At 52.1% G+C, this 18,079-nt stretch overlaps 39 non-coding genes and 41 pseudogenes across 39 annotated transcripts; all 80 read right to left on the bottom strand.

The window, feature by feature from the left end:
• Positions 1-7: 7 nt before the first annotated feature.
• On the bottom strand, positions 8-126 carry LOC143951036 (5S ribosomal RNA). Its single transcript, XR_013266346.1, has one exon. It is a non-coding gene; the product is annotated as a 5S ribosomal RNA (ribosomal RNA).
• A 109-nt stretch (positions 127-235) lies between these two features.
• Positions 236-354, bottom strand: LOC143953995 (5S ribosomal RNA). Its single transcript, XR_013269026.1, has one exon. It is a non-coding gene; the product is annotated as a 5S ribosomal RNA (ribosomal RNA).
• A 109-nt stretch (positions 355-463) lies between these two features.
• On the bottom strand, positions 464-582 carry LOC143954999 (5S ribosomal RNA; annotated as a pseudogene).
• A 109-nt stretch (positions 583-691) lies between these two features.
• On the bottom strand, positions 692-810 carry LOC143951585 (5S ribosomal RNA). The gene has a single exon (XR_013266843.1). It is a non-coding gene; the product is annotated as a 5S ribosomal RNA (ribosomal RNA).
• Positions 811-919: 109 nt separating this feature from the next.
• On the bottom strand, positions 920-1,038 carry LOC143952768 (5S ribosomal RNA). The gene has a single exon (XR_013267913.1). It is a non-coding gene; the product is annotated as a 5S ribosomal RNA (ribosomal RNA).
• Positions 1,039-1,147: 109 nt separating this feature from the next.
• LOC143948269 (5S ribosomal RNA) lies at positions 1,148-1,256 on the bottom strand (annotated as a pseudogene).
• Positions 1,257-1,365: 109 nt separating this feature from the next.
• On the bottom strand, positions 1,366-1,484 carry LOC143945672 (5S ribosomal RNA; annotated as a pseudogene).
• Positions 1,485-1,593: 109 nt separating this feature from the next.
• LOC143945863 (5S ribosomal RNA) lies at positions 1,594-1,712 on the bottom strand (annotated as a pseudogene).
• Positions 1,713-1,821: 109 nt separating this feature from the next.
• LOC143945822 (5S ribosomal RNA) lies at positions 1,822-1,940 on the bottom strand (annotated as a pseudogene).
• Positions 1,941-2,049: 109 nt separating this feature from the next.
• On the bottom strand, positions 2,050-2,168 carry LOC143945366 (5S ribosomal RNA). Its single transcript, XR_013265112.1, has one exon. It is a non-coding gene; the product is annotated as a 5S ribosomal RNA (ribosomal RNA).
• Positions 2,169-2,277: 109 nt separating this feature from the next.
• Positions 2,278-2,396, bottom strand: LOC143952349 (5S ribosomal RNA). The gene has a single exon (XR_013267534.1). It is a non-coding gene; the product is annotated as a 5S ribosomal RNA (ribosomal RNA).
• A 101-nt stretch (positions 2,397-2,497) lies between these two features.
• LOC143954075 (5S ribosomal RNA) lies at positions 2,498-2,616 on the bottom strand. The gene has a single exon (XR_013269099.1). It is a non-coding gene; the product is annotated as a 5S ribosomal RNA (ribosomal RNA).
• Positions 2,617-2,725: 109 nt separating this feature from the next.
• Positions 2,726-2,845, bottom strand: LOC143948242 (5S ribosomal RNA; annotated as a pseudogene).
• Positions 2,846-2,954: 109 nt separating this feature from the next.
• Positions 2,955-3,073, bottom strand: LOC143953261 (5S ribosomal RNA). The gene has a single exon (XR_013268360.1). It is a non-coding gene; the product is annotated as a 5S ribosomal RNA (ribosomal RNA).
• A 109-nt stretch (positions 3,074-3,182) lies between these two features.
• On the bottom strand, positions 3,183-3,301 carry LOC143947866 (5S ribosomal RNA; annotated as a pseudogene).
• Positions 3,302-3,410: 109 nt separating this feature from the next.
• Positions 3,411-3,529, bottom strand: LOC143944196 (5S ribosomal RNA; annotated as a pseudogene).
• A 109-nt stretch (positions 3,530-3,638) lies between these two features.
• On the bottom strand, positions 3,639-3,757 carry LOC143945905 (5S ribosomal RNA). Its single transcript, XR_013265161.1, has one exon. It is a non-coding gene; the product is annotated as a 5S ribosomal RNA (ribosomal RNA).
• Positions 3,758-3,866: 109 nt separating this feature from the next.
• LOC143944092 (5S ribosomal RNA) lies at positions 3,867-3,985 on the bottom strand (annotated as a pseudogene).
• A 109-nt stretch (positions 3,986-4,094) lies between these two features.
• On the bottom strand, positions 4,095-4,213 carry LOC143946419 (5S ribosomal RNA; annotated as a pseudogene).
• A 109-nt stretch (positions 4,214-4,322) lies between these two features.
• On the bottom strand, positions 4,323-4,441 carry LOC143946452 (5S ribosomal RNA; annotated as a pseudogene).
• A 109-nt stretch (positions 4,442-4,550) lies between these two features.
• LOC143954216 (5S ribosomal RNA) lies at positions 4,551-4,669 on the bottom strand. Its single transcript, XR_013269228.1, has one exon. It is a non-coding gene; the product is annotated as a 5S ribosomal RNA (ribosomal RNA).
• A 110-nt stretch (positions 4,670-4,779) lies between these two features.
• LOC143948643 (5S ribosomal RNA) lies at positions 4,780-4,898 on the bottom strand (annotated as a pseudogene).
• A 109-nt stretch (positions 4,899-5,007) lies between these two features.
• Positions 5,008-5,126, bottom strand: LOC143944729 (5S ribosomal RNA; annotated as a pseudogene).
• A 101-nt stretch (positions 5,127-5,227) lies between these two features.
• LOC143949390 (5S ribosomal RNA) lies at positions 5,228-5,342 on the bottom strand (annotated as a pseudogene).
• Positions 5,343-5,451: 109 nt separating this feature from the next.
• LOC143946303 (5S ribosomal RNA) lies at positions 5,452-5,570 on the bottom strand (annotated as a pseudogene).
• Positions 5,571-5,679: 109 nt separating this feature from the next.
• Positions 5,680-5,798, bottom strand: LOC143944091 (5S ribosomal RNA; annotated as a pseudogene).
• A 109-nt stretch (positions 5,799-5,907) lies between these two features.
• Positions 5,908-6,026, bottom strand: LOC143954172 (5S ribosomal RNA). The gene has a single exon (XR_013269187.1). It is a non-coding gene; the product is annotated as a 5S ribosomal RNA (ribosomal RNA).
• A 109-nt stretch (positions 6,027-6,135) lies between these two features.
• Positions 6,136-6,255, bottom strand: LOC143949399 (5S ribosomal RNA; annotated as a pseudogene).
• Positions 6,256-6,364: 109 nt separating this feature from the next.
• LOC143953569 (5S ribosomal RNA) lies at positions 6,365-6,483 on the bottom strand. The gene has a single exon (XR_013268639.1). It is a non-coding gene; the product is annotated as a 5S ribosomal RNA (ribosomal RNA).
• Positions 6,484-6,592: 109 nt separating this feature from the next.
• LOC143944503 (5S ribosomal RNA) lies at positions 6,593-6,711 on the bottom strand (annotated as a pseudogene).
• A 109-nt stretch (positions 6,712-6,820) lies between these two features.
• LOC143943989 (5S ribosomal RNA) lies at positions 6,821-6,939 on the bottom strand (annotated as a pseudogene).
• Positions 6,940-7,048: 109 nt separating this feature from the next.
• Positions 7,049-7,167, bottom strand: LOC143944123 (5S ribosomal RNA; annotated as a pseudogene).
• Positions 7,168-7,276: 109 nt separating this feature from the next.
• Positions 7,277-7,385, bottom strand: LOC143949199 (5S ribosomal RNA; annotated as a pseudogene).
• A 109-nt stretch (positions 7,386-7,494) lies between these two features.
• LOC143946391 (5S ribosomal RNA) lies at positions 7,495-7,613 on the bottom strand (annotated as a pseudogene).
• Positions 7,614-7,722: 109 nt separating this feature from the next.
• On the bottom strand, positions 7,723-7,841 carry LOC143952741 (5S ribosomal RNA). Its single transcript, XR_013267889.1, has one exon. It is a non-coding gene; the product is annotated as a 5S ribosomal RNA (ribosomal RNA).
• A 109-nt stretch (positions 7,842-7,950) lies between these two features.
• On the bottom strand, positions 7,951-8,069 carry LOC143952132 (5S ribosomal RNA). The gene has a single exon (XR_013267339.1). It is a non-coding gene; the product is annotated as a 5S ribosomal RNA (ribosomal RNA).
• Positions 8,070-8,178: 109 nt separating this feature from the next.
• LOC143951035 (5S ribosomal RNA) lies at positions 8,179-8,297 on the bottom strand. Its single transcript, XR_013266345.1, has one exon. It is a non-coding gene; the product is annotated as a 5S ribosomal RNA (ribosomal RNA).
• A 109-nt stretch (positions 8,298-8,406) lies between these two features.
• LOC143947701 (5S ribosomal RNA) lies at positions 8,407-8,526 on the bottom strand (annotated as a pseudogene).
• A 109-nt stretch (positions 8,527-8,635) lies between these two features.
• On the bottom strand, positions 8,636-8,754 carry LOC143945891 (5S ribosomal RNA; annotated as a pseudogene).
• A 109-nt stretch (positions 8,755-8,863) lies between these two features.
• Positions 8,864-8,982, bottom strand: LOC143954998 (5S ribosomal RNA; annotated as a pseudogene).
• A 109-nt stretch (positions 8,983-9,091) lies between these two features.
• LOC143950784 (5S ribosomal RNA) lies at positions 9,092-9,210 on the bottom strand. The gene has a single exon (XR_013266119.1). It is a non-coding gene; the product is annotated as a 5S ribosomal RNA (ribosomal RNA).
• Positions 9,211-9,319: 109 nt separating this feature from the next.
• LOC143949061 (5S ribosomal RNA) lies at positions 9,320-9,428 on the bottom strand (annotated as a pseudogene).
• Positions 9,429-9,537: 109 nt separating this feature from the next.
• On the bottom strand, positions 9,538-9,656 carry LOC143945871 (5S ribosomal RNA; annotated as a pseudogene).
• A 109-nt stretch (positions 9,657-9,765) lies between these two features.
• Positions 9,766-9,884, bottom strand: LOC143946417 (5S ribosomal RNA; annotated as a pseudogene).
• A 109-nt stretch (positions 9,885-9,993) lies between these two features.
• Positions 9,994-10,112, bottom strand: LOC143945354 (5S ribosomal RNA). Its single transcript, XR_013265111.1, has one exon. It is a non-coding gene; the product is annotated as a 5S ribosomal RNA (ribosomal RNA).
• A 109-nt stretch (positions 10,113-10,221) lies between these two features.
• Positions 10,222-10,340, bottom strand: LOC143954271 (5S ribosomal RNA). Its single transcript, XR_013269278.1, has one exon. It is a non-coding gene; the product is annotated as a 5S ribosomal RNA (ribosomal RNA).
• A 101-nt stretch (positions 10,341-10,441) lies between these two features.
• On the bottom strand, positions 10,442-10,560 carry LOC143945927 (5S ribosomal RNA; annotated as a pseudogene).
• A 109-nt stretch (positions 10,561-10,669) lies between these two features.
• Positions 10,670-10,788, bottom strand: LOC143952262 (5S ribosomal RNA). Its single transcript, XR_013267456.1, has one exon. It is a non-coding gene; the product is annotated as a 5S ribosomal RNA (ribosomal RNA).
• Positions 10,789-10,897: 109 nt separating this feature from the next.
• On the bottom strand, positions 10,898-11,016 carry LOC143952131 (5S ribosomal RNA). The gene has a single exon (XR_013267338.1). It is a non-coding gene; the product is annotated as a 5S ribosomal RNA (ribosomal RNA).
• Positions 11,017-11,125: 109 nt separating this feature from the next.
• Positions 11,126-11,244, bottom strand: LOC143945268 (5S ribosomal RNA). Its single transcript, XR_013265103.1, has one exon. It is a non-coding gene; the product is annotated as a 5S ribosomal RNA (ribosomal RNA).
• Positions 11,245-11,353: 109 nt separating this feature from the next.
• Positions 11,354-11,472, bottom strand: LOC143952377 (5S ribosomal RNA). Its single transcript, XR_013267560.1, has one exon. It is a non-coding gene; the product is annotated as a 5S ribosomal RNA (ribosomal RNA).
• Positions 11,473-11,581: 109 nt separating this feature from the next.
• LOC143952540 (5S ribosomal RNA) lies at positions 11,582-11,700 on the bottom strand. The gene has a single exon (XR_013267707.1). It is a non-coding gene; the product is annotated as a 5S ribosomal RNA (ribosomal RNA).
• A 109-nt stretch (positions 11,701-11,809) lies between these two features.
• Positions 11,810-11,928, bottom strand: LOC143950783 (5S ribosomal RNA). The gene has a single exon (XR_013266118.1). It is a non-coding gene; the product is annotated as a 5S ribosomal RNA (ribosomal RNA).
• Positions 11,929-12,037: 109 nt separating this feature from the next.
• On the bottom strand, positions 12,038-12,146 carry LOC143947166 (5S ribosomal RNA; annotated as a pseudogene).
• Positions 12,147-12,255: 109 nt separating this feature from the next.
• On the bottom strand, positions 12,256-12,374 carry LOC143953102 (5S ribosomal RNA). The gene has a single exon (XR_013268215.1). It is a non-coding gene; the product is annotated as a 5S ribosomal RNA (ribosomal RNA).
• A 109-nt stretch (positions 12,375-12,483) lies between these two features.
• On the bottom strand, positions 12,484-12,602 carry LOC143947284 (5S ribosomal RNA; annotated as a pseudogene).
• A 109-nt stretch (positions 12,603-12,711) lies between these two features.
• On the bottom strand, positions 12,712-12,830 carry LOC143950843 (5S ribosomal RNA). The gene has a single exon (XR_013266172.1). It is a non-coding gene; the product is annotated as a 5S ribosomal RNA (ribosomal RNA).
• A 109-nt stretch (positions 12,831-12,939) lies between these two features.
• LOC143951484 (5S ribosomal RNA) lies at positions 12,940-13,058 on the bottom strand. The gene has a single exon (XR_013266752.1). It is a non-coding gene; the product is annotated as a 5S ribosomal RNA (ribosomal RNA).
• A 109-nt stretch (positions 13,059-13,167) lies between these two features.
• LOC143945256 (5S ribosomal RNA) lies at positions 13,168-13,286 on the bottom strand. The gene has a single exon (XR_013265102.1). It is a non-coding gene; the product is annotated as a 5S ribosomal RNA (ribosomal RNA).
• A 109-nt stretch (positions 13,287-13,395) lies between these two features.
• On the bottom strand, positions 13,396-13,514 carry LOC143944345 (5S ribosomal RNA; annotated as a pseudogene).
• A 109-nt stretch (positions 13,515-13,623) lies between these two features.
• Positions 13,624-13,732, bottom strand: LOC143949830 (5S ribosomal RNA; annotated as a pseudogene).
• Positions 13,733-13,841: 109 nt separating this feature from the next.
• LOC143949829 (5S ribosomal RNA) lies at positions 13,842-13,950 on the bottom strand (annotated as a pseudogene).
• A 109-nt stretch (positions 13,951-14,059) lies between these two features.
• On the bottom strand, positions 14,060-14,178 carry LOC143948943 (5S ribosomal RNA; annotated as a pseudogene).
• A 109-nt stretch (positions 14,179-14,287) lies between these two features.
• On the bottom strand, positions 14,288-14,406 carry LOC143952968 (5S ribosomal RNA). Its single transcript, XR_013268094.1, has one exon. It is a non-coding gene; the product is annotated as a 5S ribosomal RNA (ribosomal RNA).
• Positions 14,407-14,516: 110 nt separating this feature from the next.
• On the bottom strand, positions 14,517-14,635 carry LOC143953453 (5S ribosomal RNA). Its single transcript, XR_013268534.1, has one exon. It is a non-coding gene; the product is annotated as a 5S ribosomal RNA (ribosomal RNA).
• Positions 14,636-14,744: 109 nt separating this feature from the next.
• On the bottom strand, positions 14,745-14,863 carry LOC143952401 (5S ribosomal RNA). The gene has a single exon (XR_013267581.1). It is a non-coding gene; the product is annotated as a 5S ribosomal RNA (ribosomal RNA).
• A 109-nt stretch (positions 14,864-14,972) lies between these two features.
• On the bottom strand, positions 14,973-15,091 carry LOC143954169 (5S ribosomal RNA). Its single transcript, XR_013269184.1, has one exon. It is a non-coding gene; the product is annotated as a 5S ribosomal RNA (ribosomal RNA).
• A 109-nt stretch (positions 15,092-15,200) lies between these two features.
• Positions 15,201-15,319, bottom strand: LOC143943885 (5S ribosomal RNA). The gene has a single exon (XR_013264976.1). It is a non-coding gene; the product is annotated as a 5S ribosomal RNA (ribosomal RNA).
• A 109-nt stretch (positions 15,320-15,428) lies between these two features.
• Positions 15,429-15,547, bottom strand: LOC143945717 (5S ribosomal RNA; annotated as a pseudogene).
• Positions 15,548-15,656: 109 nt separating this feature from the next.
• Positions 15,657-15,775, bottom strand: LOC143952734 (5S ribosomal RNA). Its single transcript, XR_013267882.1, has one exon. It is a non-coding gene; the product is annotated as a 5S ribosomal RNA (ribosomal RNA).
• A 109-nt stretch (positions 15,776-15,884) lies between these two features.
• Positions 15,885-16,003, bottom strand: LOC143946930 (5S ribosomal RNA; annotated as a pseudogene).
• A 109-nt stretch (positions 16,004-16,112) lies between these two features.
• Positions 16,113-16,231, bottom strand: LOC143946745 (5S ribosomal RNA; annotated as a pseudogene).
• Positions 16,232-16,340: 109 nt separating this feature from the next.
• Positions 16,341-16,459, bottom strand: LOC143950133 (5S ribosomal RNA). Its single transcript, XR_013265564.1, has one exon. It is a non-coding gene; the product is annotated as a 5S ribosomal RNA (ribosomal RNA).
• A 109-nt stretch (positions 16,460-16,568) lies between these two features.
• Positions 16,569-16,687, bottom strand: LOC143954490 (5S ribosomal RNA). Its single transcript, XR_013269477.1, has one exon. It is a non-coding gene; the product is annotated as a 5S ribosomal RNA (ribosomal RNA).
• Positions 16,688-16,796: 109 nt separating this feature from the next.
• LOC143945716 (5S ribosomal RNA) lies at positions 16,797-16,915 on the bottom strand (annotated as a pseudogene).
• Positions 16,916-17,024: 109 nt separating this feature from the next.
• Positions 17,025-17,143, bottom strand: LOC143954189 (5S ribosomal RNA). The gene has a single exon (XR_013269202.1). It is a non-coding gene; the product is annotated as a 5S ribosomal RNA (ribosomal RNA).
• Positions 17,144-17,252: 109 nt separating this feature from the next.
• Positions 17,253-17,371, bottom strand: LOC143946929 (5S ribosomal RNA; annotated as a pseudogene).
• A 109-nt stretch (positions 17,372-17,480) lies between these two features.
• Positions 17,481-17,599, bottom strand: LOC143948259 (5S ribosomal RNA; annotated as a pseudogene).
• A 109-nt stretch (positions 17,600-17,708) lies between these two features.
• Positions 17,709-17,827, bottom strand: LOC143950132 (5S ribosomal RNA). The gene has a single exon (XR_013265563.1). It is a non-coding gene; the product is annotated as a 5S ribosomal RNA (ribosomal RNA).
• A 109-nt stretch (positions 17,828-17,936) lies between these two features.
• Positions 17,937-18,055, bottom strand: LOC143954489 (5S ribosomal RNA). The gene has a single exon (XR_013269476.1). It is a non-coding gene; the product is annotated as a 5S ribosomal RNA (ribosomal RNA).
• Between the last annotated feature and the right edge of the window lie 24 nt (positions 18,056-18,079).

Here is an 18,079-nt window from a genome sequence, read left to right as displayed (position 1 = left end):
GGAAAAAAGCCTACAGCACCTGGTATTCCCAGGCGGTCTCCCATCCAGGTACTAACCAGGCCCGACCCTGCTTAGCATCCGAGATCAGACGAGATCGAGCGCATTCAGGGTGATGTGGCTGTAGGTGATCTTGCACCCTACTTACAACTCTCTTGACAAAAGCCAAGGTGGTCACCTTGGGCAATTGAGAGGAAAAATACAGCAGGTCGCCAAAGCCAACAACATAATGGAAAAAAGCCTACGGCACCTAGTATTCCCAGGCGGTCTCCCATCCAGGTACTAACCAGGCCCAACCCTGCTTAGCATAAGAGATCAGACGAGATCGAGCGCATTCAGGGTGATGTGGCCGTAGGCAATCTTCCTCCTTACTTACAACTCTCTTGACAAAAGCCAAGGTGGTCACCTCGGGCAATCGAGAGGACAAATACAGCATGTCGCCAAAGCCAACAACATAATGGAAAAAAGCCTACCGCACCTGGTATTCCCAGGCGGTCTCCCATCCTGGTACTAACCAGGCCCGACCCTGCATAACATCCGAGATCAGACGAGATCGAGCGCATTCAGGGTGATGTGGCCGTAAGCGATCTTGCGCCCTACTTACAACTCTCTTGACAAAAGCCAAGGTGGTCACCTCGGGCAATCGAGAGGAAAAATACAGCAGGTCGCCAAAGCCAACAACATAATGGAAAAAAGCCTACGGCACCTGGTATTCCCAGGTGGTCTCCCATCCAGGTACTAACCAGGCCCGACCCAGCTTAGCATCCGAGATCAGACGAGATCGAGCGCATTCAGGGTGATGTGGCCGCAGGCGATCTTGCACCCTACTTACAACTCTCTTGACAAAAGCCAAGGTGGTCACCTCGGGCAATCGAGAGGAAAAATACAGCAGGTCGCCAAAGCCAACAACATAATGGAAAAAAGCCTACGGCACCTGGTATTCCCAGGCGGTCTCCCATCCAGGTACTAACTAGGCCCGACCCTGCTTAGCATCCGAGATCAGACGAGATCGAGCGCTTTCAGGGTGATGTGGCCGTATGCGATCTTGCATCCTACTTACAACTCTCTTGACAAAAGCCAAGGTGGTCACCTCGGGCAATAGAGAGGAAAAATACAGCAGGTCGCCAAAGCCAACAACATAATGGAAAAAAGCCTACGGCACCTGGTATTCCCAGGCGGTCTCCCATCCAGGTACTAACCAGGCCCGACCATGCTTAGCATCCGAGATCGAGCGCATTCAGGGTGATGTGGCCGTAGGAGATCTTGCATCCTATTTACAACTCTCTTGACAAAAGCCAAGGTGGTCACCTCGGGCAATCGAGAGGAAAAATACAGCAGGTCGCCAAAGCCAACAACATAATGGAAAAAAGCCTTCGGCACCTGGTATTCCCAGGCGGTCTCCCATCCAGGTACTAATCAGGCCCGACCCTGCTTAGCAACCGCGATCAGATGAGATCGAGCGCATTCAGGGTGATGCGGCCGTAGGCGATCTTGCACCCTACTTACAACTCTCTTGACAAAAGCCAAGGTGGTCACCTAGGACAATGGAGAGGAAAAATACAGCGGGTCGCCAAAGCCAACAACATAATGGAAAAAAGCATACGGCACATGGTATTCCCAGGCGGTCTCCCATCCAGGTACTAACAAGGCCCGACCCTGCTTAGCATCCGAGATCAGACGAGATCGAGCGCATTCAGGGTGATGTGGCCATAAGCTATCTTGCACCCTACTTACAACTCTCTTGACAAAAGCCAAGGTGGTCACCTCGGGCAATCGAGAGGAAAAATACAGCAGGTCGCCAAAGCCAACAACATAATGGAAAAAAGCCTACGGCACCTGGTATTCCCAGGCGGTCTCCCATCCAGGTACTAACCAGGCCTAATCCTGCTTAGCATCTGAGATCAGACGAGATCGAGCGCATTCAGGGTGATGTGGCCGTAGGTGATCTTGCACCCTACTTACAACTCTCTTGACAAAAGCCAAGGTGGTCACCTCGGGCTAAGGAGAGGAAAAATACAGCAGGTCGCCAAAGCCAACAACATAATGGAAAAAAGCCTACGGCACCTGGTATTCCCAGGCGGTCTCCCATCTAGGTACTAACCAGGCCCGACCCTGCTTAGCATCCGAGATCAGACGAGATCGAGCGCATTCAGGGTGATGTGGCCGTAGGCGATCTTGCTCCCTACTTACAACTCTCTTGACAAAAGCCAAGGTGGTCAACTCGGGCAATCGAGAGGAAAAATACAGCAGGTCGCCAAAGCCAACAACATAATGGAAAAAAGCCAACGGCACCTGGTATTCCCAGGCGGTCTCCCATCCAGGTACTAACCAGGCCCGACCCTGCTTAGCATCCGAGATCAGACGAGATCGAGCGCATTCAGGGTGATGTGGCCGTAGGTGGTCTTGTACCCTACTTACAACTCTCTTGACAAAAGCCAAGGTGGTCACCTCGAGAGGAAAAATACAGCAGGTCGCCAAAGCCAACAACATAATGGAAAAAAGCCTACGGCACCTGGTATTCCCAGGCTGTCTCCCATCCAGGTACTAACCAGGCCCGACCCTGCTTAGCATCCGAGATCAGACGAGATCGAGCGCATTCAGGGTGATGTGGCCGCAGGCGATCTTGCACCCTACTTACAACTCTCTTGACAAAAGCCAAGGTGGTCACCTCGGGCAATCGAGAGGAAAAATACAGCAGGTCGCCAAAGCCACCAACATAATGGAAAAAAGCCTACGGCACCTGGAATTCCCAGGCGGTCTCCCATCCAGGTACTAACCAGGCCAGACCATGCCTAGCATCTGAGATCAGACGAGATCGAGTGCATTCAGAGATGATGTGGCCGTAGGCGATCTTGCACCCTACTTACAACTCTCTTGATAAAAGCCAAGGTGGTCACCTCGGGCAATCGAGAGGAAAAATACAGCAGGTCACCAAAGCCAACAACATAATGGAAAAAAGCCTACGGCACCTGGTATTCCCAGGCGGTCTCCCATCCAGGTACTAACCAGGCCCGACCCTGCTTAGCATCCGAGATCAGACGAAATCAAGCGCATTCAGGGTGATGTGGCCGCAGGCAATCTTGCACCCTACTTACAACTCTCTTGACAAAAGCCAAGGTGGTCACCTCGGGCTATGGAGAGGAAAAATACAGCAGGTCGCCAAAGCCAACAACATAATGGAAAAAAGCCTACGGCACATCGTATTCCCAGGCGGTCTCCCATCCAGATACTAACCAGGCCCGACCCTGCTTAGCATCCGAGATCAGACAAGATCGAGCGCATTCAGGGTGATGTGGTCGTAGGCAATCTTGCACCCTACTTACAACTCTCTTGACAAAAGCCAAGGTGGTCACCTCGGGCAATCGAGAGGAAAAATACAGCAGGTCGCCAAAGCCAACAACATAATGGAAAAAAGCCTACGGCACCTGGTATTCCCAGGCGGTCTCCCATCCAGGTACTAACCAGGCCTGATCCTGCTTAGCATCCGAGATCAGACGAGATCGAGCGCATTCAGGGTGATGTGGCCGTAGGTGATCTTGCACCCTACTTACAACTCTCTTGACAAAAGCCAAGGTGGTCACCTCGGGCTATGGAGAGGAAAAATACAGCAGGTCACCAAAGCCAACAACATAATGGAAAAAAGCCTACGGCACCTGGTATTCCCGGGCGGTCTCCCATCCAGGTACTAACCAGGCCCGACCCTGCTTAGCATCCGAGATCAGACGAGATCGAGCGCATTCAGGGTGATGTGGCCGTAGGCGATCTTGCTCCCTACTTACAACTCTCTTGACAAAAGCCAAGGTGGTCAACTCGGGCAATAGAGAGGAAAAATACAGCAGGTCGCCAAAGCCAACAACATAATGGAAAAAAGCCAACGGCACCTGGTATTCCCAGGCGGTCTCCCAGCCAGGTACTAACCAGGCCCGACCCTGCTTAGCATCCGAGATCAGACAAGATCGAGCGCATTCAGGGTGATGTTGCCGTAGGCAATCTTGCACCCTACTTACAACTCTCTTGACAGAAGCCAAGGTGGTCACCTCGGGCAATCGAGAGGAAAAATACAGCAGGTCGCCAAAGCCAACAACATAATGGAAAAAAGCCTACGGCACATGGTATTCCCAGGCGGTCTCCCATCCAGGTACTAACCAGGCCCGATCCTGCTTAGCATCCGAGATCAGACAAGATCGAGCGCATTCAGGGTGATGTGGCCATAAGCTATCTTGCACCCTACTTACAACTCTCTTGACAAAAGCCAAGGTGGTCACCTCGGGCAATCGAGAGGAAAAATCCAGCAGGTCGCCAAAGCCAACAACATAATGGAAAAAAGCCTATGGCACCTGGTATTCCCTGGCGTTCTCCCATTCAGGTACTAACCAGGCCCGACCCTGCTTAGCATGCGAGATCAGACGAGATCGAGCGCATTCAGGGTGATGTGGCCGTAGGCGATCTTGCACCCTACTTACAACTCTCTTGACAAAAGCCAAGGTGGTCACCTCGGGCAATCGAGAGGAAAAATACAGCAGGTCGCCAAAGCCAACAACATAATGGAAAAAAGCCTATGGCACCTGGTATTCCCAGGCGGTCTCCCATCCAGGTACTAACCAGGCCCGACCCTGCTTAGCATCCGAGGTCAGACGAGATTGAGTGCATTCAGGGTGATGTGGCCGTAGGCAATCTTGCACCCTACTTACAACTCTCTTGACAAAAGCCAAGGTGGTCACCTCGGGCAATCGAGAGGAAAAATACAGCAGGTCGCCAAAGCCAACAACATAATGGAAAAAAAGCCGACGGCACCTGGTATTCCCAGGCGGTGTCCCATCCAGGTACTAACTAGGCCAGACCCTGCTTAGCATGAGAGATCAGACGAGATCGAGCGCATTCAGGGTGATGTGGCCATAGGCGATCTTGCCCCCTACTTACAACTCTCTTGACAAAAGCCAAGGTGGTCACCTCGGGCAATCGAGAGGAAGAATACAGCAGGTCGCCAAAGCCAACAACATAATGGAAAAAAGCTTACGGCACCTGGTATTCCCAGGCAGTCTCCCATCCAGGTACTAACCAGGCCCGACCCTGCTTAGCAGCCGAGATCAGACGAGATCGAGTGCATTCAGAGTGTTGTGGCCATATGCAATCTTGCACCCTACTTACAACTCTCTTGACAAAAGCTAAGGTGGTCACCTCGAGAGGAAAAATACAGCAGGTCGCCAAAGCCAACAACATAATGGAAAAAAGCCTACGGCACCTGGTATTGGCTGTCTCCCATCCAGGTACTAACCAGGCCCGACCCTGCTTAGCATCCGAGATCAGACGAGATCGAGCGCATTCAGGGTGATGTGGCCGCAGGCGATCTTGCACCCTACTTACAACTCTCTTGACAAAAGCCAAGGTGGTCACCTCGGGCAATCGAGAGGAAAAATACAGCAGGTCGCCAAAGCCACCAACATAATGGAAAAAAGCCTACGGCACCTGGTATTCCCAGGCGGTCTCCCATCCAGGTACTAACCAGGCCAGACCCTGCCTAGCATCTGAGATCAGACGAGATCGAGCGCATTCAGGGAGATGTGGCCGTAGGCGATCTTGCACCCTACTTACAACTCTCTTGATAAAAGCCAAGGTGGTCACCTCGGGCAATCGAGAGGAAAAATACAGCAGGTCACCAAAGCCAACAACATAATGGAAAAAAGCCTACGGCACCTGGTATTCCCAGGCGGTCTCCCATCCAGGTACTAACCAGGCCCGACCCTGCTTAGCATCCGAGATCAGACGAAATCAAGCGCATTCAGGGTGATGTGACCGCAGGTGATCTTGCCCCCTACTTACAACTCTCTTGACAAAAGCCAAGGTGGTCACCTCTGGCAATCGAGAGTTAAAATACAGCAGGTCGCCAAAGCCAACAACATAATGGAAAAAAGCCTACGGCACCTGTTATTCCCAGGCGGTCTCCCATCCAGGTACTAACCAGGCCAGACCCTGCTTAGCATCCGAGATCAGACGAGATCGAGTGCATTAAGGGTGATGTGGCCGTAGGCAACCTTGCACCCTACTTACAACTCTCTTGACAAAAGCCAAGGTGGTCACCTCGGGCAATCGAGAGGAAAAATACAGCAGGTCGCCAAAGCCAACAACATAATGGAAAAAAGCCTACAGCACCTGGTATTCCCAGGCGGTCTCCCATCCAGGTACTGAACCAGGCCCGACCCTGCTTGGCATCCGAGATCAGACGAGATTGAGCGCATTCAGGGTGATGTGGAATTAGGCAATCTTGCACCCTACTTACAACTCTCTTGACAAAAGCCAAGGTGGTCACCTCGGGCAATCGAGAGGAAAAATACAGCAGGTCGCCAAAGCCAACAACATAATGGAAAAAAGCCTACGGCACCTGGTATTCCCAGGCGGTCTCCCATCCAGGTACTAACCAGGCCCGACCCTGCTTGGCATCCGAGATCAGACGAGATTGAGCGCATTCAGGGTGATGTGGCCGTAGGCGATCTTGCACCCTACTTACAACTCTCTTGACAAAAGCCAAGGTGGTCACCTCGGGCAATCGAGAGGAAAAATACAGCAGGTCGCCAAAGCCAACAACATAATGGAAAAAAGCCTACGGCACCTGGTATTCCCAGGCGGTCTCCCATCCAGGTACTAACCAGGCACAACCCTGCTTAGCATCTGAGATCAGACGAGATTGAGCGCATTCAGGGTGATGTGGCCATAGGCAATCTTGCACCCTACTTACAACTCTCTTGACAAAAGCCAAGGTGGTCACCTCGGGCAATCGAGAGGAAAAATACAGCAGGTCGCCAAAGCCAACAACATAATGGAAAAAAGCGTACGGCACCTGGTATTCCCAGGCGGTCTCCCATCCAGGTACTAACCAGGACTGACCCTGCTTAGCATCCGAGATCAGACGAGATCGAGTGCATTCAGGGTGATGTGGCCGTAGGCGATCTTGCACCCTACTTACAACTCTCTTGACAAAAGCCAAGGTGGTCACCTCGGGCAATCGAGAGGAAAAATACAGCAGGTCGCCAAAGCCAACAACATAATGGAAAAAAGCCTACGGCACCTGGTATTCCCAGGCGGAATGCCATGCAGGTACTAACCAGGCCCGACCCTGCTTAGCATCCGAGATCAGACGAGATCGAGCGCATTCAGGGTGATGTGGCCGTAGGCGATCTTGCACCCTACTTACAACTCTCTTGACAAAAGCCAAGGTGGTCACCTCGAGCAATTGAGAGGAAAAATACAGCAGGTCGCCAAAGCCAACAACATAATGGAAAAAAGCCTACGGCATCTGGTATTCCCAGGCGGTCTCCCAACCAGGTACTAACCAGGCCTGACCCTGCTTAGCTTCCGAGATCGAGCGCATTCAGGGTGATGTGGCCGTGGGCAATTTTGCAGCCTACTTAAAACTCTCTTGACAAAAGCCAAGGTGGTCACCTTGGGCAATCGAGAGGAAAAATACAGCAGGTCGCCAAAGCCAACAACATAATGGAAAAAAGCCTACGGCACCTGATATTCCCAGGCGGTCTCCCATCCTGGTACTCACCAGGCCCGACCCTGCTTAGCATCCGAGATCAGACGAGATTGAGAGCATTCAGGGTGATGTGGCAGCAGGCGATCTTGCACCCTACTTACAACTCTCTTGACAAAAGCCAAGGTGGTCACCTCGGGCAATCGAGAGGAAAAATACAGCAGGTCGCCAAAGCCAACAACATAATGGAAAAAAGCCTACGGTACCTGGTATTCCCAGGTGGTCTCCCATCCAGGTACTAACCAGGCCCGACCCTGCTTAGCATCCGAGATCAGACAAGATCGAGCGCATTCAGGGTGATGTGGCCGTAGGCGATCTTGCACCCTACTTACAACTCTCTTGACAAAAGCCAAGGTGGTCACCTCGGGCAATCGAGAGGAAAAATACAGCAGGTCGCCAAAGCCAACAACATAATGGAAAAAAGCCTACGGCACCTGGTATTCCCAGGCGGTCTCCCATCCAGGTACTAACCAGGCCCGACCCTGCTTAGCATCCAAGATCAGACGAGATCGAGCGCATTAAGGGTGATGTGGCCGTAGGCGACCTTGCACCCTACTTACAACTCTCTTGACAAAAGCCAAGGTGGTCACCTCGGGGAATCAAGAGGAAAAATACAGCAGGTCGCCAAAGCCAACAACATAATGGAAAAAAGCCTACAGCACCTGGTATTCCCAGGCGGTCTCCCATCCAGGTACTAACCAGGCCCGACCCTGCTTAGCATCCGAGATCAGACGAGATCGAGCGCATTCAGGGTGATGTGGCTGTAGGTGATCTTGCACCCTACTTACAACTCTCTTGACAAAAGCCAAGGTGGTCACCTCGGGCAATTGAGAGGAAAAATACAGCAGGTCGCCAAAGCCAACAACATAATGGAAAAAAGCCTACGGCACCTAGTATTCCCAGGCGGTCTCCCATATCAGGTACTAACCAGGCCCAACCCTGCTTAGCATAAGAGATCAGACGAGATCGAGCGCATTCAGGGTAATGTGGCCGTAGGCAATCTTACTCCTTACTTACAACTCTCTTGACAAAAGCCAAGGTGGTCACCTCGGGCAATCGAGAGGAAAAATACAGCATGTCGCCAAAGCCAACAACATAATGGAAAAAAGCCTACGGCACCTGGTATTCCCAGGCGGTCTCCCATCCTGGTACTAACCAGGCCCGACCCTGCATAACATCCGAGATCAGACGAGATTGAGCGCATTCAGGGTGATGTGGCTGTAAGCGATCTTGCGCCCTACTTACAACTCTCTTGACAAAAGCCAAGGTGGTCACCTCGGGCAATCGAGAGGAAAAATACAGCAGGTCGCCAAAGCCAACAACATAATGGAAAAAAGCCTACGGCACCTGGTATTCCCAGGTGGTCTCCCATCCAGGTACTAACCAGGCCCGACCCAGCTTAGCATCCGAGATCAGACGAGATCGAGCGCATTCAGGGTGATGTGGCAGCAGGCGATCTTGCACCCTACTTACAACTCTCTTGACAAAAGCCAAGGTGGTCACCTCGGGCAATCGAGAGGAAAAATACAGCAGGTCGCCAAAGCCAACAACATAATGGAAAAAAGCCTACGGCACCTGGTATTCCCAGGCGGTCTCCCATCCAGGTACTAACCAGGCCCGACCCTGCTTAGCATCCGAGATCAGACGAGATCGAGCGCATTCAGGGTGATGTGGCCGTATGCGATCTTGCATCCTACTTACAACTCTCTTGACAAAAGCCAAGGTTGTCACCTCGGGCAATCGAGAGGAAAAATACAGCAGGTCGCCAAAGCCAACAACATAATGGAAAAAAGCCTACGGCACCTGGTATTCCCAGGCGGTCTCCCATCCAGGTACTAAGCAGGCCCGACCATGCTTAGCATCCGAGATCGAGCGCATTCAGGGTGATGTGGCCGTAGGAGATCTTGCATCCTATTTACAACTCTCTTGACAAAAGCCAAGGTGGTCACCTCGGGCAATCGAGAGGAAAAATACAGCAGGTCGCCAAAGCCAACAACATAATGGAAAAAAGCCTACGGCACCTGGTATTCCCAGGCGGTCTCCCATCCAGGTACTAATCAGGCCCGACGCTGCTTAGCAACCGCGATCAGATGAGATCGAGCGCATTCAGGGTGATGTGGCCATAAGCTATCTTGCACCCTACTTACAACTCTCTTGACAAAAGCCAAGGTGGTCACCTCGGGCAATCGAGAGGAAAAATACAGCTGGTCGCCAAAGCCAACAACATAATGGAAAAACGCCTACGGCACCTGGTATTCCCAGGCGGTCTCCCATCCAGGTACTAACCAGGCCTAATCCTGCTTAGCATCTGAGATCAGACGAGATCGAGCGCATTCAGGGTGATGTGGCCGTAGGTGATCTTGCACCCTACTTACAACTCTCTTGACAAAAGCCAAGGTGGTCACCTCGGGCTATGGAGAGGAAAAATACAGCAGGTCGCCAAAGCCAACAACATAATGGAAAAAAGCCTACGGCACCTGGTATTCCCAGGCGGTCTCCCATCTAGGTACTAACCAGGCCCGACCCTGCTTAGCATCCGAGATCAGACGAGATCGAGCGCATTCAGGGTGATGTGGCCGTAGGCGATCTTGCTCCCTACTTACAACTCTCTTGACAAAAGCCAAGGTGGTCAACTCGGGCAATCGAGAGGAAAAATACAGCAGGTCGCCAAAGCCAACAACATAATGGAAAAAAGCCAACGGCACCTGGTATTCCCAGGCGGTCTCCCATCCAGGTACTAACCAGGCCCGACCCTGCTTAGCATCCGAGATCAGACGAGATCGAGCGCATTCAGGGTGATGAGGCCGTAGGTGATCTTGCACCCTACTTACAACTCTCTTGACAAAAGCCAAGGTGGTCACCTCGAGAGGAAAAATACAGCAGGTCGCCAAAGCCAACAACATAATGGAAAAAAGCCTACGGCACCTGGTATTCCCAGGCTGTCTCCCATCCAGGTACTAACCAGGCCCGACCCCGCTTAGCATCCGAGATCAGACGAGATTGAGCGCATTCAGGGTGATGTGGCCGCAGGCGATCTTGCACCCTACTTACAACTCTCTTGACAAAAGCAAAGGTGGTCACCTCGGGCAATCGAGAGGAAAAATACAGCAGGTCGCCAAAGCCACCAACATAATGGAAAAAAGCCTACGGCACCTGGAATTCCCAGGCGGTCTCCCATCCAGGTACTAACCAGGCCCGACCCTGCTTAGCATCTGAGATCAGACGAGATCGAGCGCATTCAGGGAGATGTGGCCGTAGGCGATCTTGCACCCTACTTACAACTCTCTTGATAAAAGCCAAGGTGGTCACCTCGGGCAATCGAGAGGAAAAATACAGCAGGTCGCCAAAGCCAACAACATAATGGAAAAAAGCCTACGGCACCTGGTATTCCCAGGCGGTCTCCCATCCAGGTACTAACCAGGCCCGACCCTGCTTAGCATCCAAGATCAGACGAGATCGAGCGCATTAAGGGTGATGTGGCCGTAGGCGATCTTGCGCCCTACTTACAACTCTCTTGACAAAAGCCAAGGTGGTCACCTCGGGGAATCAAGAGGAAAAATACAGTAGGTCGCCAAAGCCAACAACATAATGGAAAAAAGCCTACAGCACCTGGTATTCCCAGGCGGTCTCCCATCCAGGTACTAACCAGGCCCGACCCTGCTTAGCATCCGAGATCAGACGAGATCGAGCGCATTCAGGGTGATGTGGCTGTAGGCGATCTTGCACCCTACTTACAACTCTCTTGACAAAAGCCAAGGTGGTCACCTCGGGCAATTGAGAGGAAAAATACAGCAGGTCGCCAAAGCCAACAACATAATGGAAAAAAGCCTACGGCACCTAGTATTCCCAGGCGGTCTCCCATCCAGGTACTAACCAGGCCCAACCCTGCTTAGCATCCGAGATCAGACGAGATCGAGCGCATTCAGTGTGATGTGGCCGTAGGCAATCTTGCTCCTTACTTACAACTCTCTTGACAAAAGCCAAGGTGGTCACCTCGGGCAATCGAGAGGAAAAATACAGCATGTCGCCAAAGCCAACAACATAATGGAAAAAAGCCTACGGCACCTGGTATTCCCAGGCGGTCTCCCATCCTGGTACTAACCAGGCCCGACCCTGCATAGCATCCGAGATCAGACGAGATCGAGCGCATTCAGGGTGATGTGGCCGTAAGCGATCTTGCGCCCTACTTACAACTCTCTTGACAAAAGCCAAGGTGGTCACCTCGGGCAATCGAGAGGAAAAATACAGCAGGTCGCCAAAGCCAACAACATAATGGAAAAAAGCCTACGGCACCTGGTATTCCCAGGCGGTCTCCCATCCAGGTACTAACCAGGCCCGACCCTGCTTAGCATCCGAGATCAGACGAGATCGAGCGCATTCAGGGTGATGTGGCCGTATGCGATCTTGCACCCTACTTACAACTCTCTTGACAAAAGCCAAGGTGGTCACCTCGGGCAATCGAGAGGAAAAATACAGCAGGTCGCCAAAGCCAACAACATAATGGAAAAAAGCCTACAGCACCTGGTATTCCCAGGCGGTCTCCCATCCAGGTACTAACCAGGCCCAACCCTGCTTAGCATCCGAGATCGAGCGCATTCAGGGTGATGTGGCCGTAGGAGATCTTGCATCCTATTTACAACTCTCTTGACAAAAGCCAAGGTGGTCACCTCGGGCAATCGAGAGGAAAAATACAGCAGGTCGCCAAATCCAACAACATAATGGAAAAAAGCCTACGGCACCTGGTATTCCCAGGCGGTCTCCCATCCAGGTACTAATCAGGCCCGACCCTGCTTAGCAACCGCGATCAGATGAGATCGAGCGCATTCAGGGTGATGTGGCCGTAGGCGATCTTGCACCCTACTTACAACTCTCTTGACAAAAGCCAAGGTGGTCACCTCGGGCAATCGAGAGGAAAAATACAGCAGGTCGCCAAAGCCAACAACATAATGGAAAAAAGCCTACGGCACCTGACATTCCCAGGTGGTCTCCCACCCAGGTACTAACTAGGCCCGACCCTGCTTAGCATCTGAGATCAGACTAGATCGAGCGCATTCAGGGTGATGTGGCCATAGGCGATCTTGCACCCTACTTACAACTCTCTTGACAAAAGCCAAGGTGGTCACCTCGGGCAATCGAGAGGAAAAATACAGCAGGTCGCCAAAGCCAACAACATAATGGAAAAAAGCCTACGGCACCTGGCATTCCCAGGCGGTCTCCCATCCAGGTACTAACCAGGCCCGACCCTGCTTAGCATCCGAGATCAGACGAGATCGAGCGCATTCAGAGTGATGTGGCCGTAGGCGATCTTGCACTCTACTTACAACTCTCTTGACAAAAGCCAAGGTGGTCACCTCGGGAAATCGAGAGGAAAAATACAGCAGGTCGCCAAAGCCAACAACATAATGGCCAAAAGCCTACGGCACCTGGTATTCCCAGGCGGTCTCCCATCCAGGTACTAACCAGGCCCGACCCTGCTTAGCATCCGAGATCAGACGAGATCGAGCGCATTCAGGGTGATGTGGCTGTAGGCGATTTTGCACCCTACTTACAACTCTCTTGACAAAAGCCAAGGTGGTCACCTCGGGCAATCGAAAGGAAAAATACAGCAGGTCGCCAAAGCCAACAACATAATGGAAAAAAGCCTACAGCACCTGGTATTCCCAGGCGGTCTCCCATCCAGGTACTAACCAGGCCCGACCCTGCTTAGCATCCGAGATCAGACGAGATCGAGCGCATTCAGGGTGATGTGGCTGTAGGCGATCTTGCACCCTACTTACAACTCTCTTGACAAAAGCCAAGGTGGTCACCTCGGGCAATCGAGAGGAAAAATACAGCAGGTCGCCAAAGCCAACAACATAATGGAAAAAATCCTACGGCACCTGGTATTCCCAGGCGGTCTCCCATCCTGGTACTAACCAGGCCCGACCCTGCTTAGCATCCGAGATCAGACGAGATAGAGCGCATACAGGGTGATGTGACCGTAGGCGATCTTGCGCTCTACTTACAACTCTCTTGACAAAAGCCAAGGTGGTCACCTCGGGCAATCGAGAGGAAAAATACAGCAGGTCGCCAAAGCCAACAACATAATGGAAAAAAGCCTACGGCACCTGGTATTCCCAGGCGGTCTCCCATCCAGGTACTAACCAGGCCAGACCCTGCTTAGAATCCGAGATCGAGCGCATTCAGGTTGATGTGGCCGTAGGCGATCTTGCATCCTACTTACAACTCTCTTGAAAAAAGCCAAGGTGGTCACCTCGGGCAATCGAGAGGAAAAATACAGCAGGTCGCCAAAGCCAACAACATAATGGAAAAAAGCCTACGGCACCTGGTATTCCCAGGCGGTCTCCCATCCAGGTACTAACCAGGCCAGACCCTGCTTAGAATCCGAGATCGAGCGCATTCAGGTTGATGTGGCCGTAGGCAATCTGGCACCCTACTTACAACTCTCTTGACAAAAGCCAAGGTGGTCACCTCGGGCAATCGAGAGGAAAAGTACAGCTGGTCGCCAAAGAAAACAACATAATGGAAAAAAGCCTACGGCACATGATATTCCCAGGTGGTCTCCCACCCAGGTACTAACCAGGGCCGACCCTGCTTAGCATCTGAGATCAGACTAGATCGAGCACATTCAGGGTGATGTGGCCGTAGGTGATCTTGCACCCTACTTACAACTCTCTTGACAAAAGCCAAGGTGGTCACCTCGGGCAATCGAGAGGAAAAATACAGCAGGTCGCCAAAGCCAACAACATAATGGAAAAAAGCCTACGGCACCTGGCATTCCCAGGCGGTCTCCCATCCAGGTACTAACCAGGCCCGGCCCTGCTTAGCATCCGAGATCAGACGAGATCGAGCGCATTCAGAGTGATGTTGCCGTAGGCGATCTTGCACCCTACTTACAACTCTCTTGACAAAAGCCAAGGTGGTCACCTCGGGAAATCGTGAGGAAAAATACAGCAGGTCGCCAAAGCCAACAACATAATGGAAAAAAAGCCTACGGCACCTGGCATTCCCAGGCGGTCTCCCATCCAGGTACTAACCAGGCTCGACCCTGCTTAGCATCCAAGATCAGACGAGATCGAGCGCTTTCAGGGTGATGTGGCCATATGCAATCTTGCACACTACTTACAACTCTCTTGACAAAAGCCAAGGTGGTCAGCTCGGGCAATTGAGAGGAAAAATACAGCAGGTCGCCAAAGCCAACAACATAATGGAAAAAAGCCTACGGCACCTGGTATTCCCAGGCGGTCTCCCATCCTGGTACTAACCAGGCCCAACCCTGCTAAGCATCCGAGATCAGACGAGATCAAGCGCATTCAGGGTGATGTGGCCGTAGGCAATCTTACTGCTTACTTACAACTCTCTTGACAAAAGCCAAGGTGGTCACCTCGGGCAATCGAGAGGAAAAATACAGCAGGTCGCCAAAGCCAACAACATAATGGAAAAAAGCCTACGGCACCTGGTATTCCCAGGCGGTCTCCCATCCTGGTACTAACCAGGCCTGACCCTGCTTAGCATCCGAGATCAGACGAGATCAAGCGCATTCAGGGTGATGTTGCCGTAGGCGATCTTGTGCCCTACTTACAACTCTCTTGACAAAAGCCAAGGTGGTCACCTCGGGAAATCGAGAGGAAAAATACAGCAGGTCGCCAAAGCCAACAACATAATGGCCAAAAGCCTACGGCACCTGGTATTCCCAGGCGGTCTCCCACCCAGGTACTAACCAGGCCCGACCCTGCTTAGCATCCGAGATCAGACGAGATCGAGCGCATTCAGGGTGATGTGGCCGTAGGCGATCTTGCACCCTACTTACAACTCTCTTGACAAAAGCCAAGGTGGTCACCTCGGGCAATCGAGAGGAAAAATACAGCAGGTCGCCAAAGCCAACAACATAATGGAAAAAAGCCTACGGCACCTGGCATTCCCAGGTGGTCTCCCATCCAGGTACTAACCAGGCCCGACCCTGCTTAGCATCCGAGATAAGACGAGATCGTGCGCATTCATGGTGATGTGGCCGTAGGCGATCTTGCACTCTACTTACAACTCTCTTGACAAAAGCCAAGGTGGTCACCTCGGGCAATCGAGAGGAAAAATACAGCAGGTCGCCAAAGCCAACAACATAATGGAAAAACGCCTACGGCACCTGGTATTCCCAGGCGGTCCCCCATCCAAGTACTAACCAGGCCCGACCCTGCATAGCATCCGAGATCAGACGAGATCGAGCGCATTCAGGGTGATGTGGCCGTAGGCAATCTTGCACCCTACTTACAACTCTCTTGACAAAAGCCAAGGTGGTCACCTCAGGCAATCGAGAGGAAAAATACAGCAGGTCACCAAAGCTAACAACATAATGGAAAAAAGCCTACAGCACCTGGTATTCCCAGGCGGTCTTCCATGCAGGTACTAACCAGGCCCGACCCTGCTTAGCACCTGAGATCAGACGAGATCGAGCGCATTCATGGTGATGTGGCCGTAGGCAATCTTGCACCCTACTTACAACTCTCTTGACAAAAGCCAAGATGGTCACCTCGGGCAATCGAGAGGAAAAATACTACAGGTCGCCAAAGCCAACAACATTATGGAAAAAAGCCTACGGCACCTGGTATTCGCAGGCGGTCTCCCATCCAGGTACTAACCAGGCCCGGCCCTGCTTAGCATCCGAGATAAGAAGAGATCGTGCGCATTCATGGTGATATGGCCGTAGGCGATCTTGCACCCTACTTACAACTCTCTTGACAAAAGCCAAGGTGGTCACCTCGGGCAATCGAGAGGAAAAATACAGCAGGTCGCCAAAGCCAAAAACATAATGGAAAAAAGCCTACAGCACCTGGTATTCCCAGGCGGTCTTCCATCCAGGTACTAACCAGGCCCGACCCTGCTTAGCATCCGAGATCAGACGAGATCGAGTGCATTCAGGGTGATGTGGCTGTAGGCGATCTTGCACCCTACTTACAACTCTCTTGACAAAAGCCAAGGTGGTCACCTCGGGCAATTGAGAGGAAAAATACAGCAGGTCGCCAAAGCCAACAACATAATGGAAAAAAGCCTACGGCACCTGGTATTCCCAGGTGGTCTCCCATCCAGGTACTAACCAGGCCCAACCCTGCTTAGAATCCGAGATCAGACGAGATTGAGCGCATTCAGGGTGATGTGGCCGTAGGCAATCTTACACCTTACTTACAACTCTCTTGACAAAAGCCAAGGTGGTCACCTCGGGCAATCGAGAGGAAAAATACAGCAGGTCGCCAAAGCCAACAACATAATGGAAAAAAGCCTACGGCACCTGGCATTCCCAGGTGGTCTCCCATCCAGGTACTAACCAGGCCCGACCCTGCTTAGCATCCGAGATAAGACGAGATCGTGCGCATTCATGGTGATGTGGCCGTAGGCGATCTTGCACCCTACTTACAACTCTCTTGACAAAAGCCAAGGTGGTCACCTCGGGCAATCGAGAGGAAAAATACAGCAGGTCGCCAAAGCCAACAACATAATGGAAAAACGCCTACGGCGCCTGGTATTCCCAGGCGGTCCCCCATCCAAGTACTAACCAGGCCCGACCCTGCATAGCATCCGAGATCAGACGAGATCGAGCGCATTCAGGGTGATGTGGCCGTAGGCAATCTTGCACCCTACTTACAACTCTCTTGACAAAAGCCAAGGTGGTCACCTCAGGCAATCGAGAGGAAAAATACAGCAGGTCACCAAAGCCAACAACATAATGGAAAAAAGCCTACAGCACCTGGTATTCCCAGGCGGTCTTCCATGCAGGTACTAACCAGGCCCGACCCTGCTTAGCACCTGAGATCAGACGAGATCGAGCGCATTCATGGTGATGTGGCCGTAGGCAATCTTGCACCCTACTTACAACTCTCTTGACAAAAGCCAAGATGGTCACCTCGGGCAATCGAGAGGAAAAATACCACAGGTCGCCAAAGCCAACAACATTATGGAAAAAAGCCTACGGCACCTGGTATTCGCAGGCGGTCTCCCATCCAGGTACTAACCAGGCCCGGCCCTGCTTAGCATCCGAGATAAGAAGAGATTGTGCGCATTCATGGTGATATGGCCGTAGGCGATCTTGCACCCTACTTACAACTCTCTTGACAAAAGCCAAGGTGGTCACCTCGGGCAATCGAGAGGAAAAATACAGCAGGTCGCCAAAGCCAAAAACATAATGGAAAAAAGCCTACAGCACCTGGTATTCCCAGGCGGTCTTCCATCCAGGTACTAACCAGGCCCGACCCTGCTTAGCATCCGAGATCAGACGAGATCGAGTGCATTCAGGGTGATGTGGCTGTAGGCGATCTTGCACCCTACTTACAACTCTCTTGACAAAAGCCAAGGTGGTCACCTCGGGCAATTGAGAGGAAAAATACAGCAGGTCGCCAAAGCCAACAACATAATGGAAAAAAGCCTACGGCACCTGGTATTCCCAGGTGGTCTCCCATCCAGGTACTAACCAGGCCCAACCCTGCTTAGAATCCGAGATCAGACGAGATTGAGCGCATTCAGGGTGATGTGGCCGTAGGCAATCTTACACCTTACTTACAACTC

The sequence above is a fragment of the Lithobates pipiens genome, unplaced genomic scaffold, assembly GCF_037356315.1.
Source record: "Lithobates pipiens isolate NorthernLeopardFrog02 unplaced genomic scaffold, aLitPip1_a1.2 Scaffold_30, whole genome shotgun sequence".
Lineage (NCBI taxonomy): Eukaryota > Metazoa > Chordata > Amphibia > Anura > Ranidae > Lithobates > Lithobates pipiens.
This window is presented reverse-complemented; position numbering and strand designations above follow the sequence as displayed.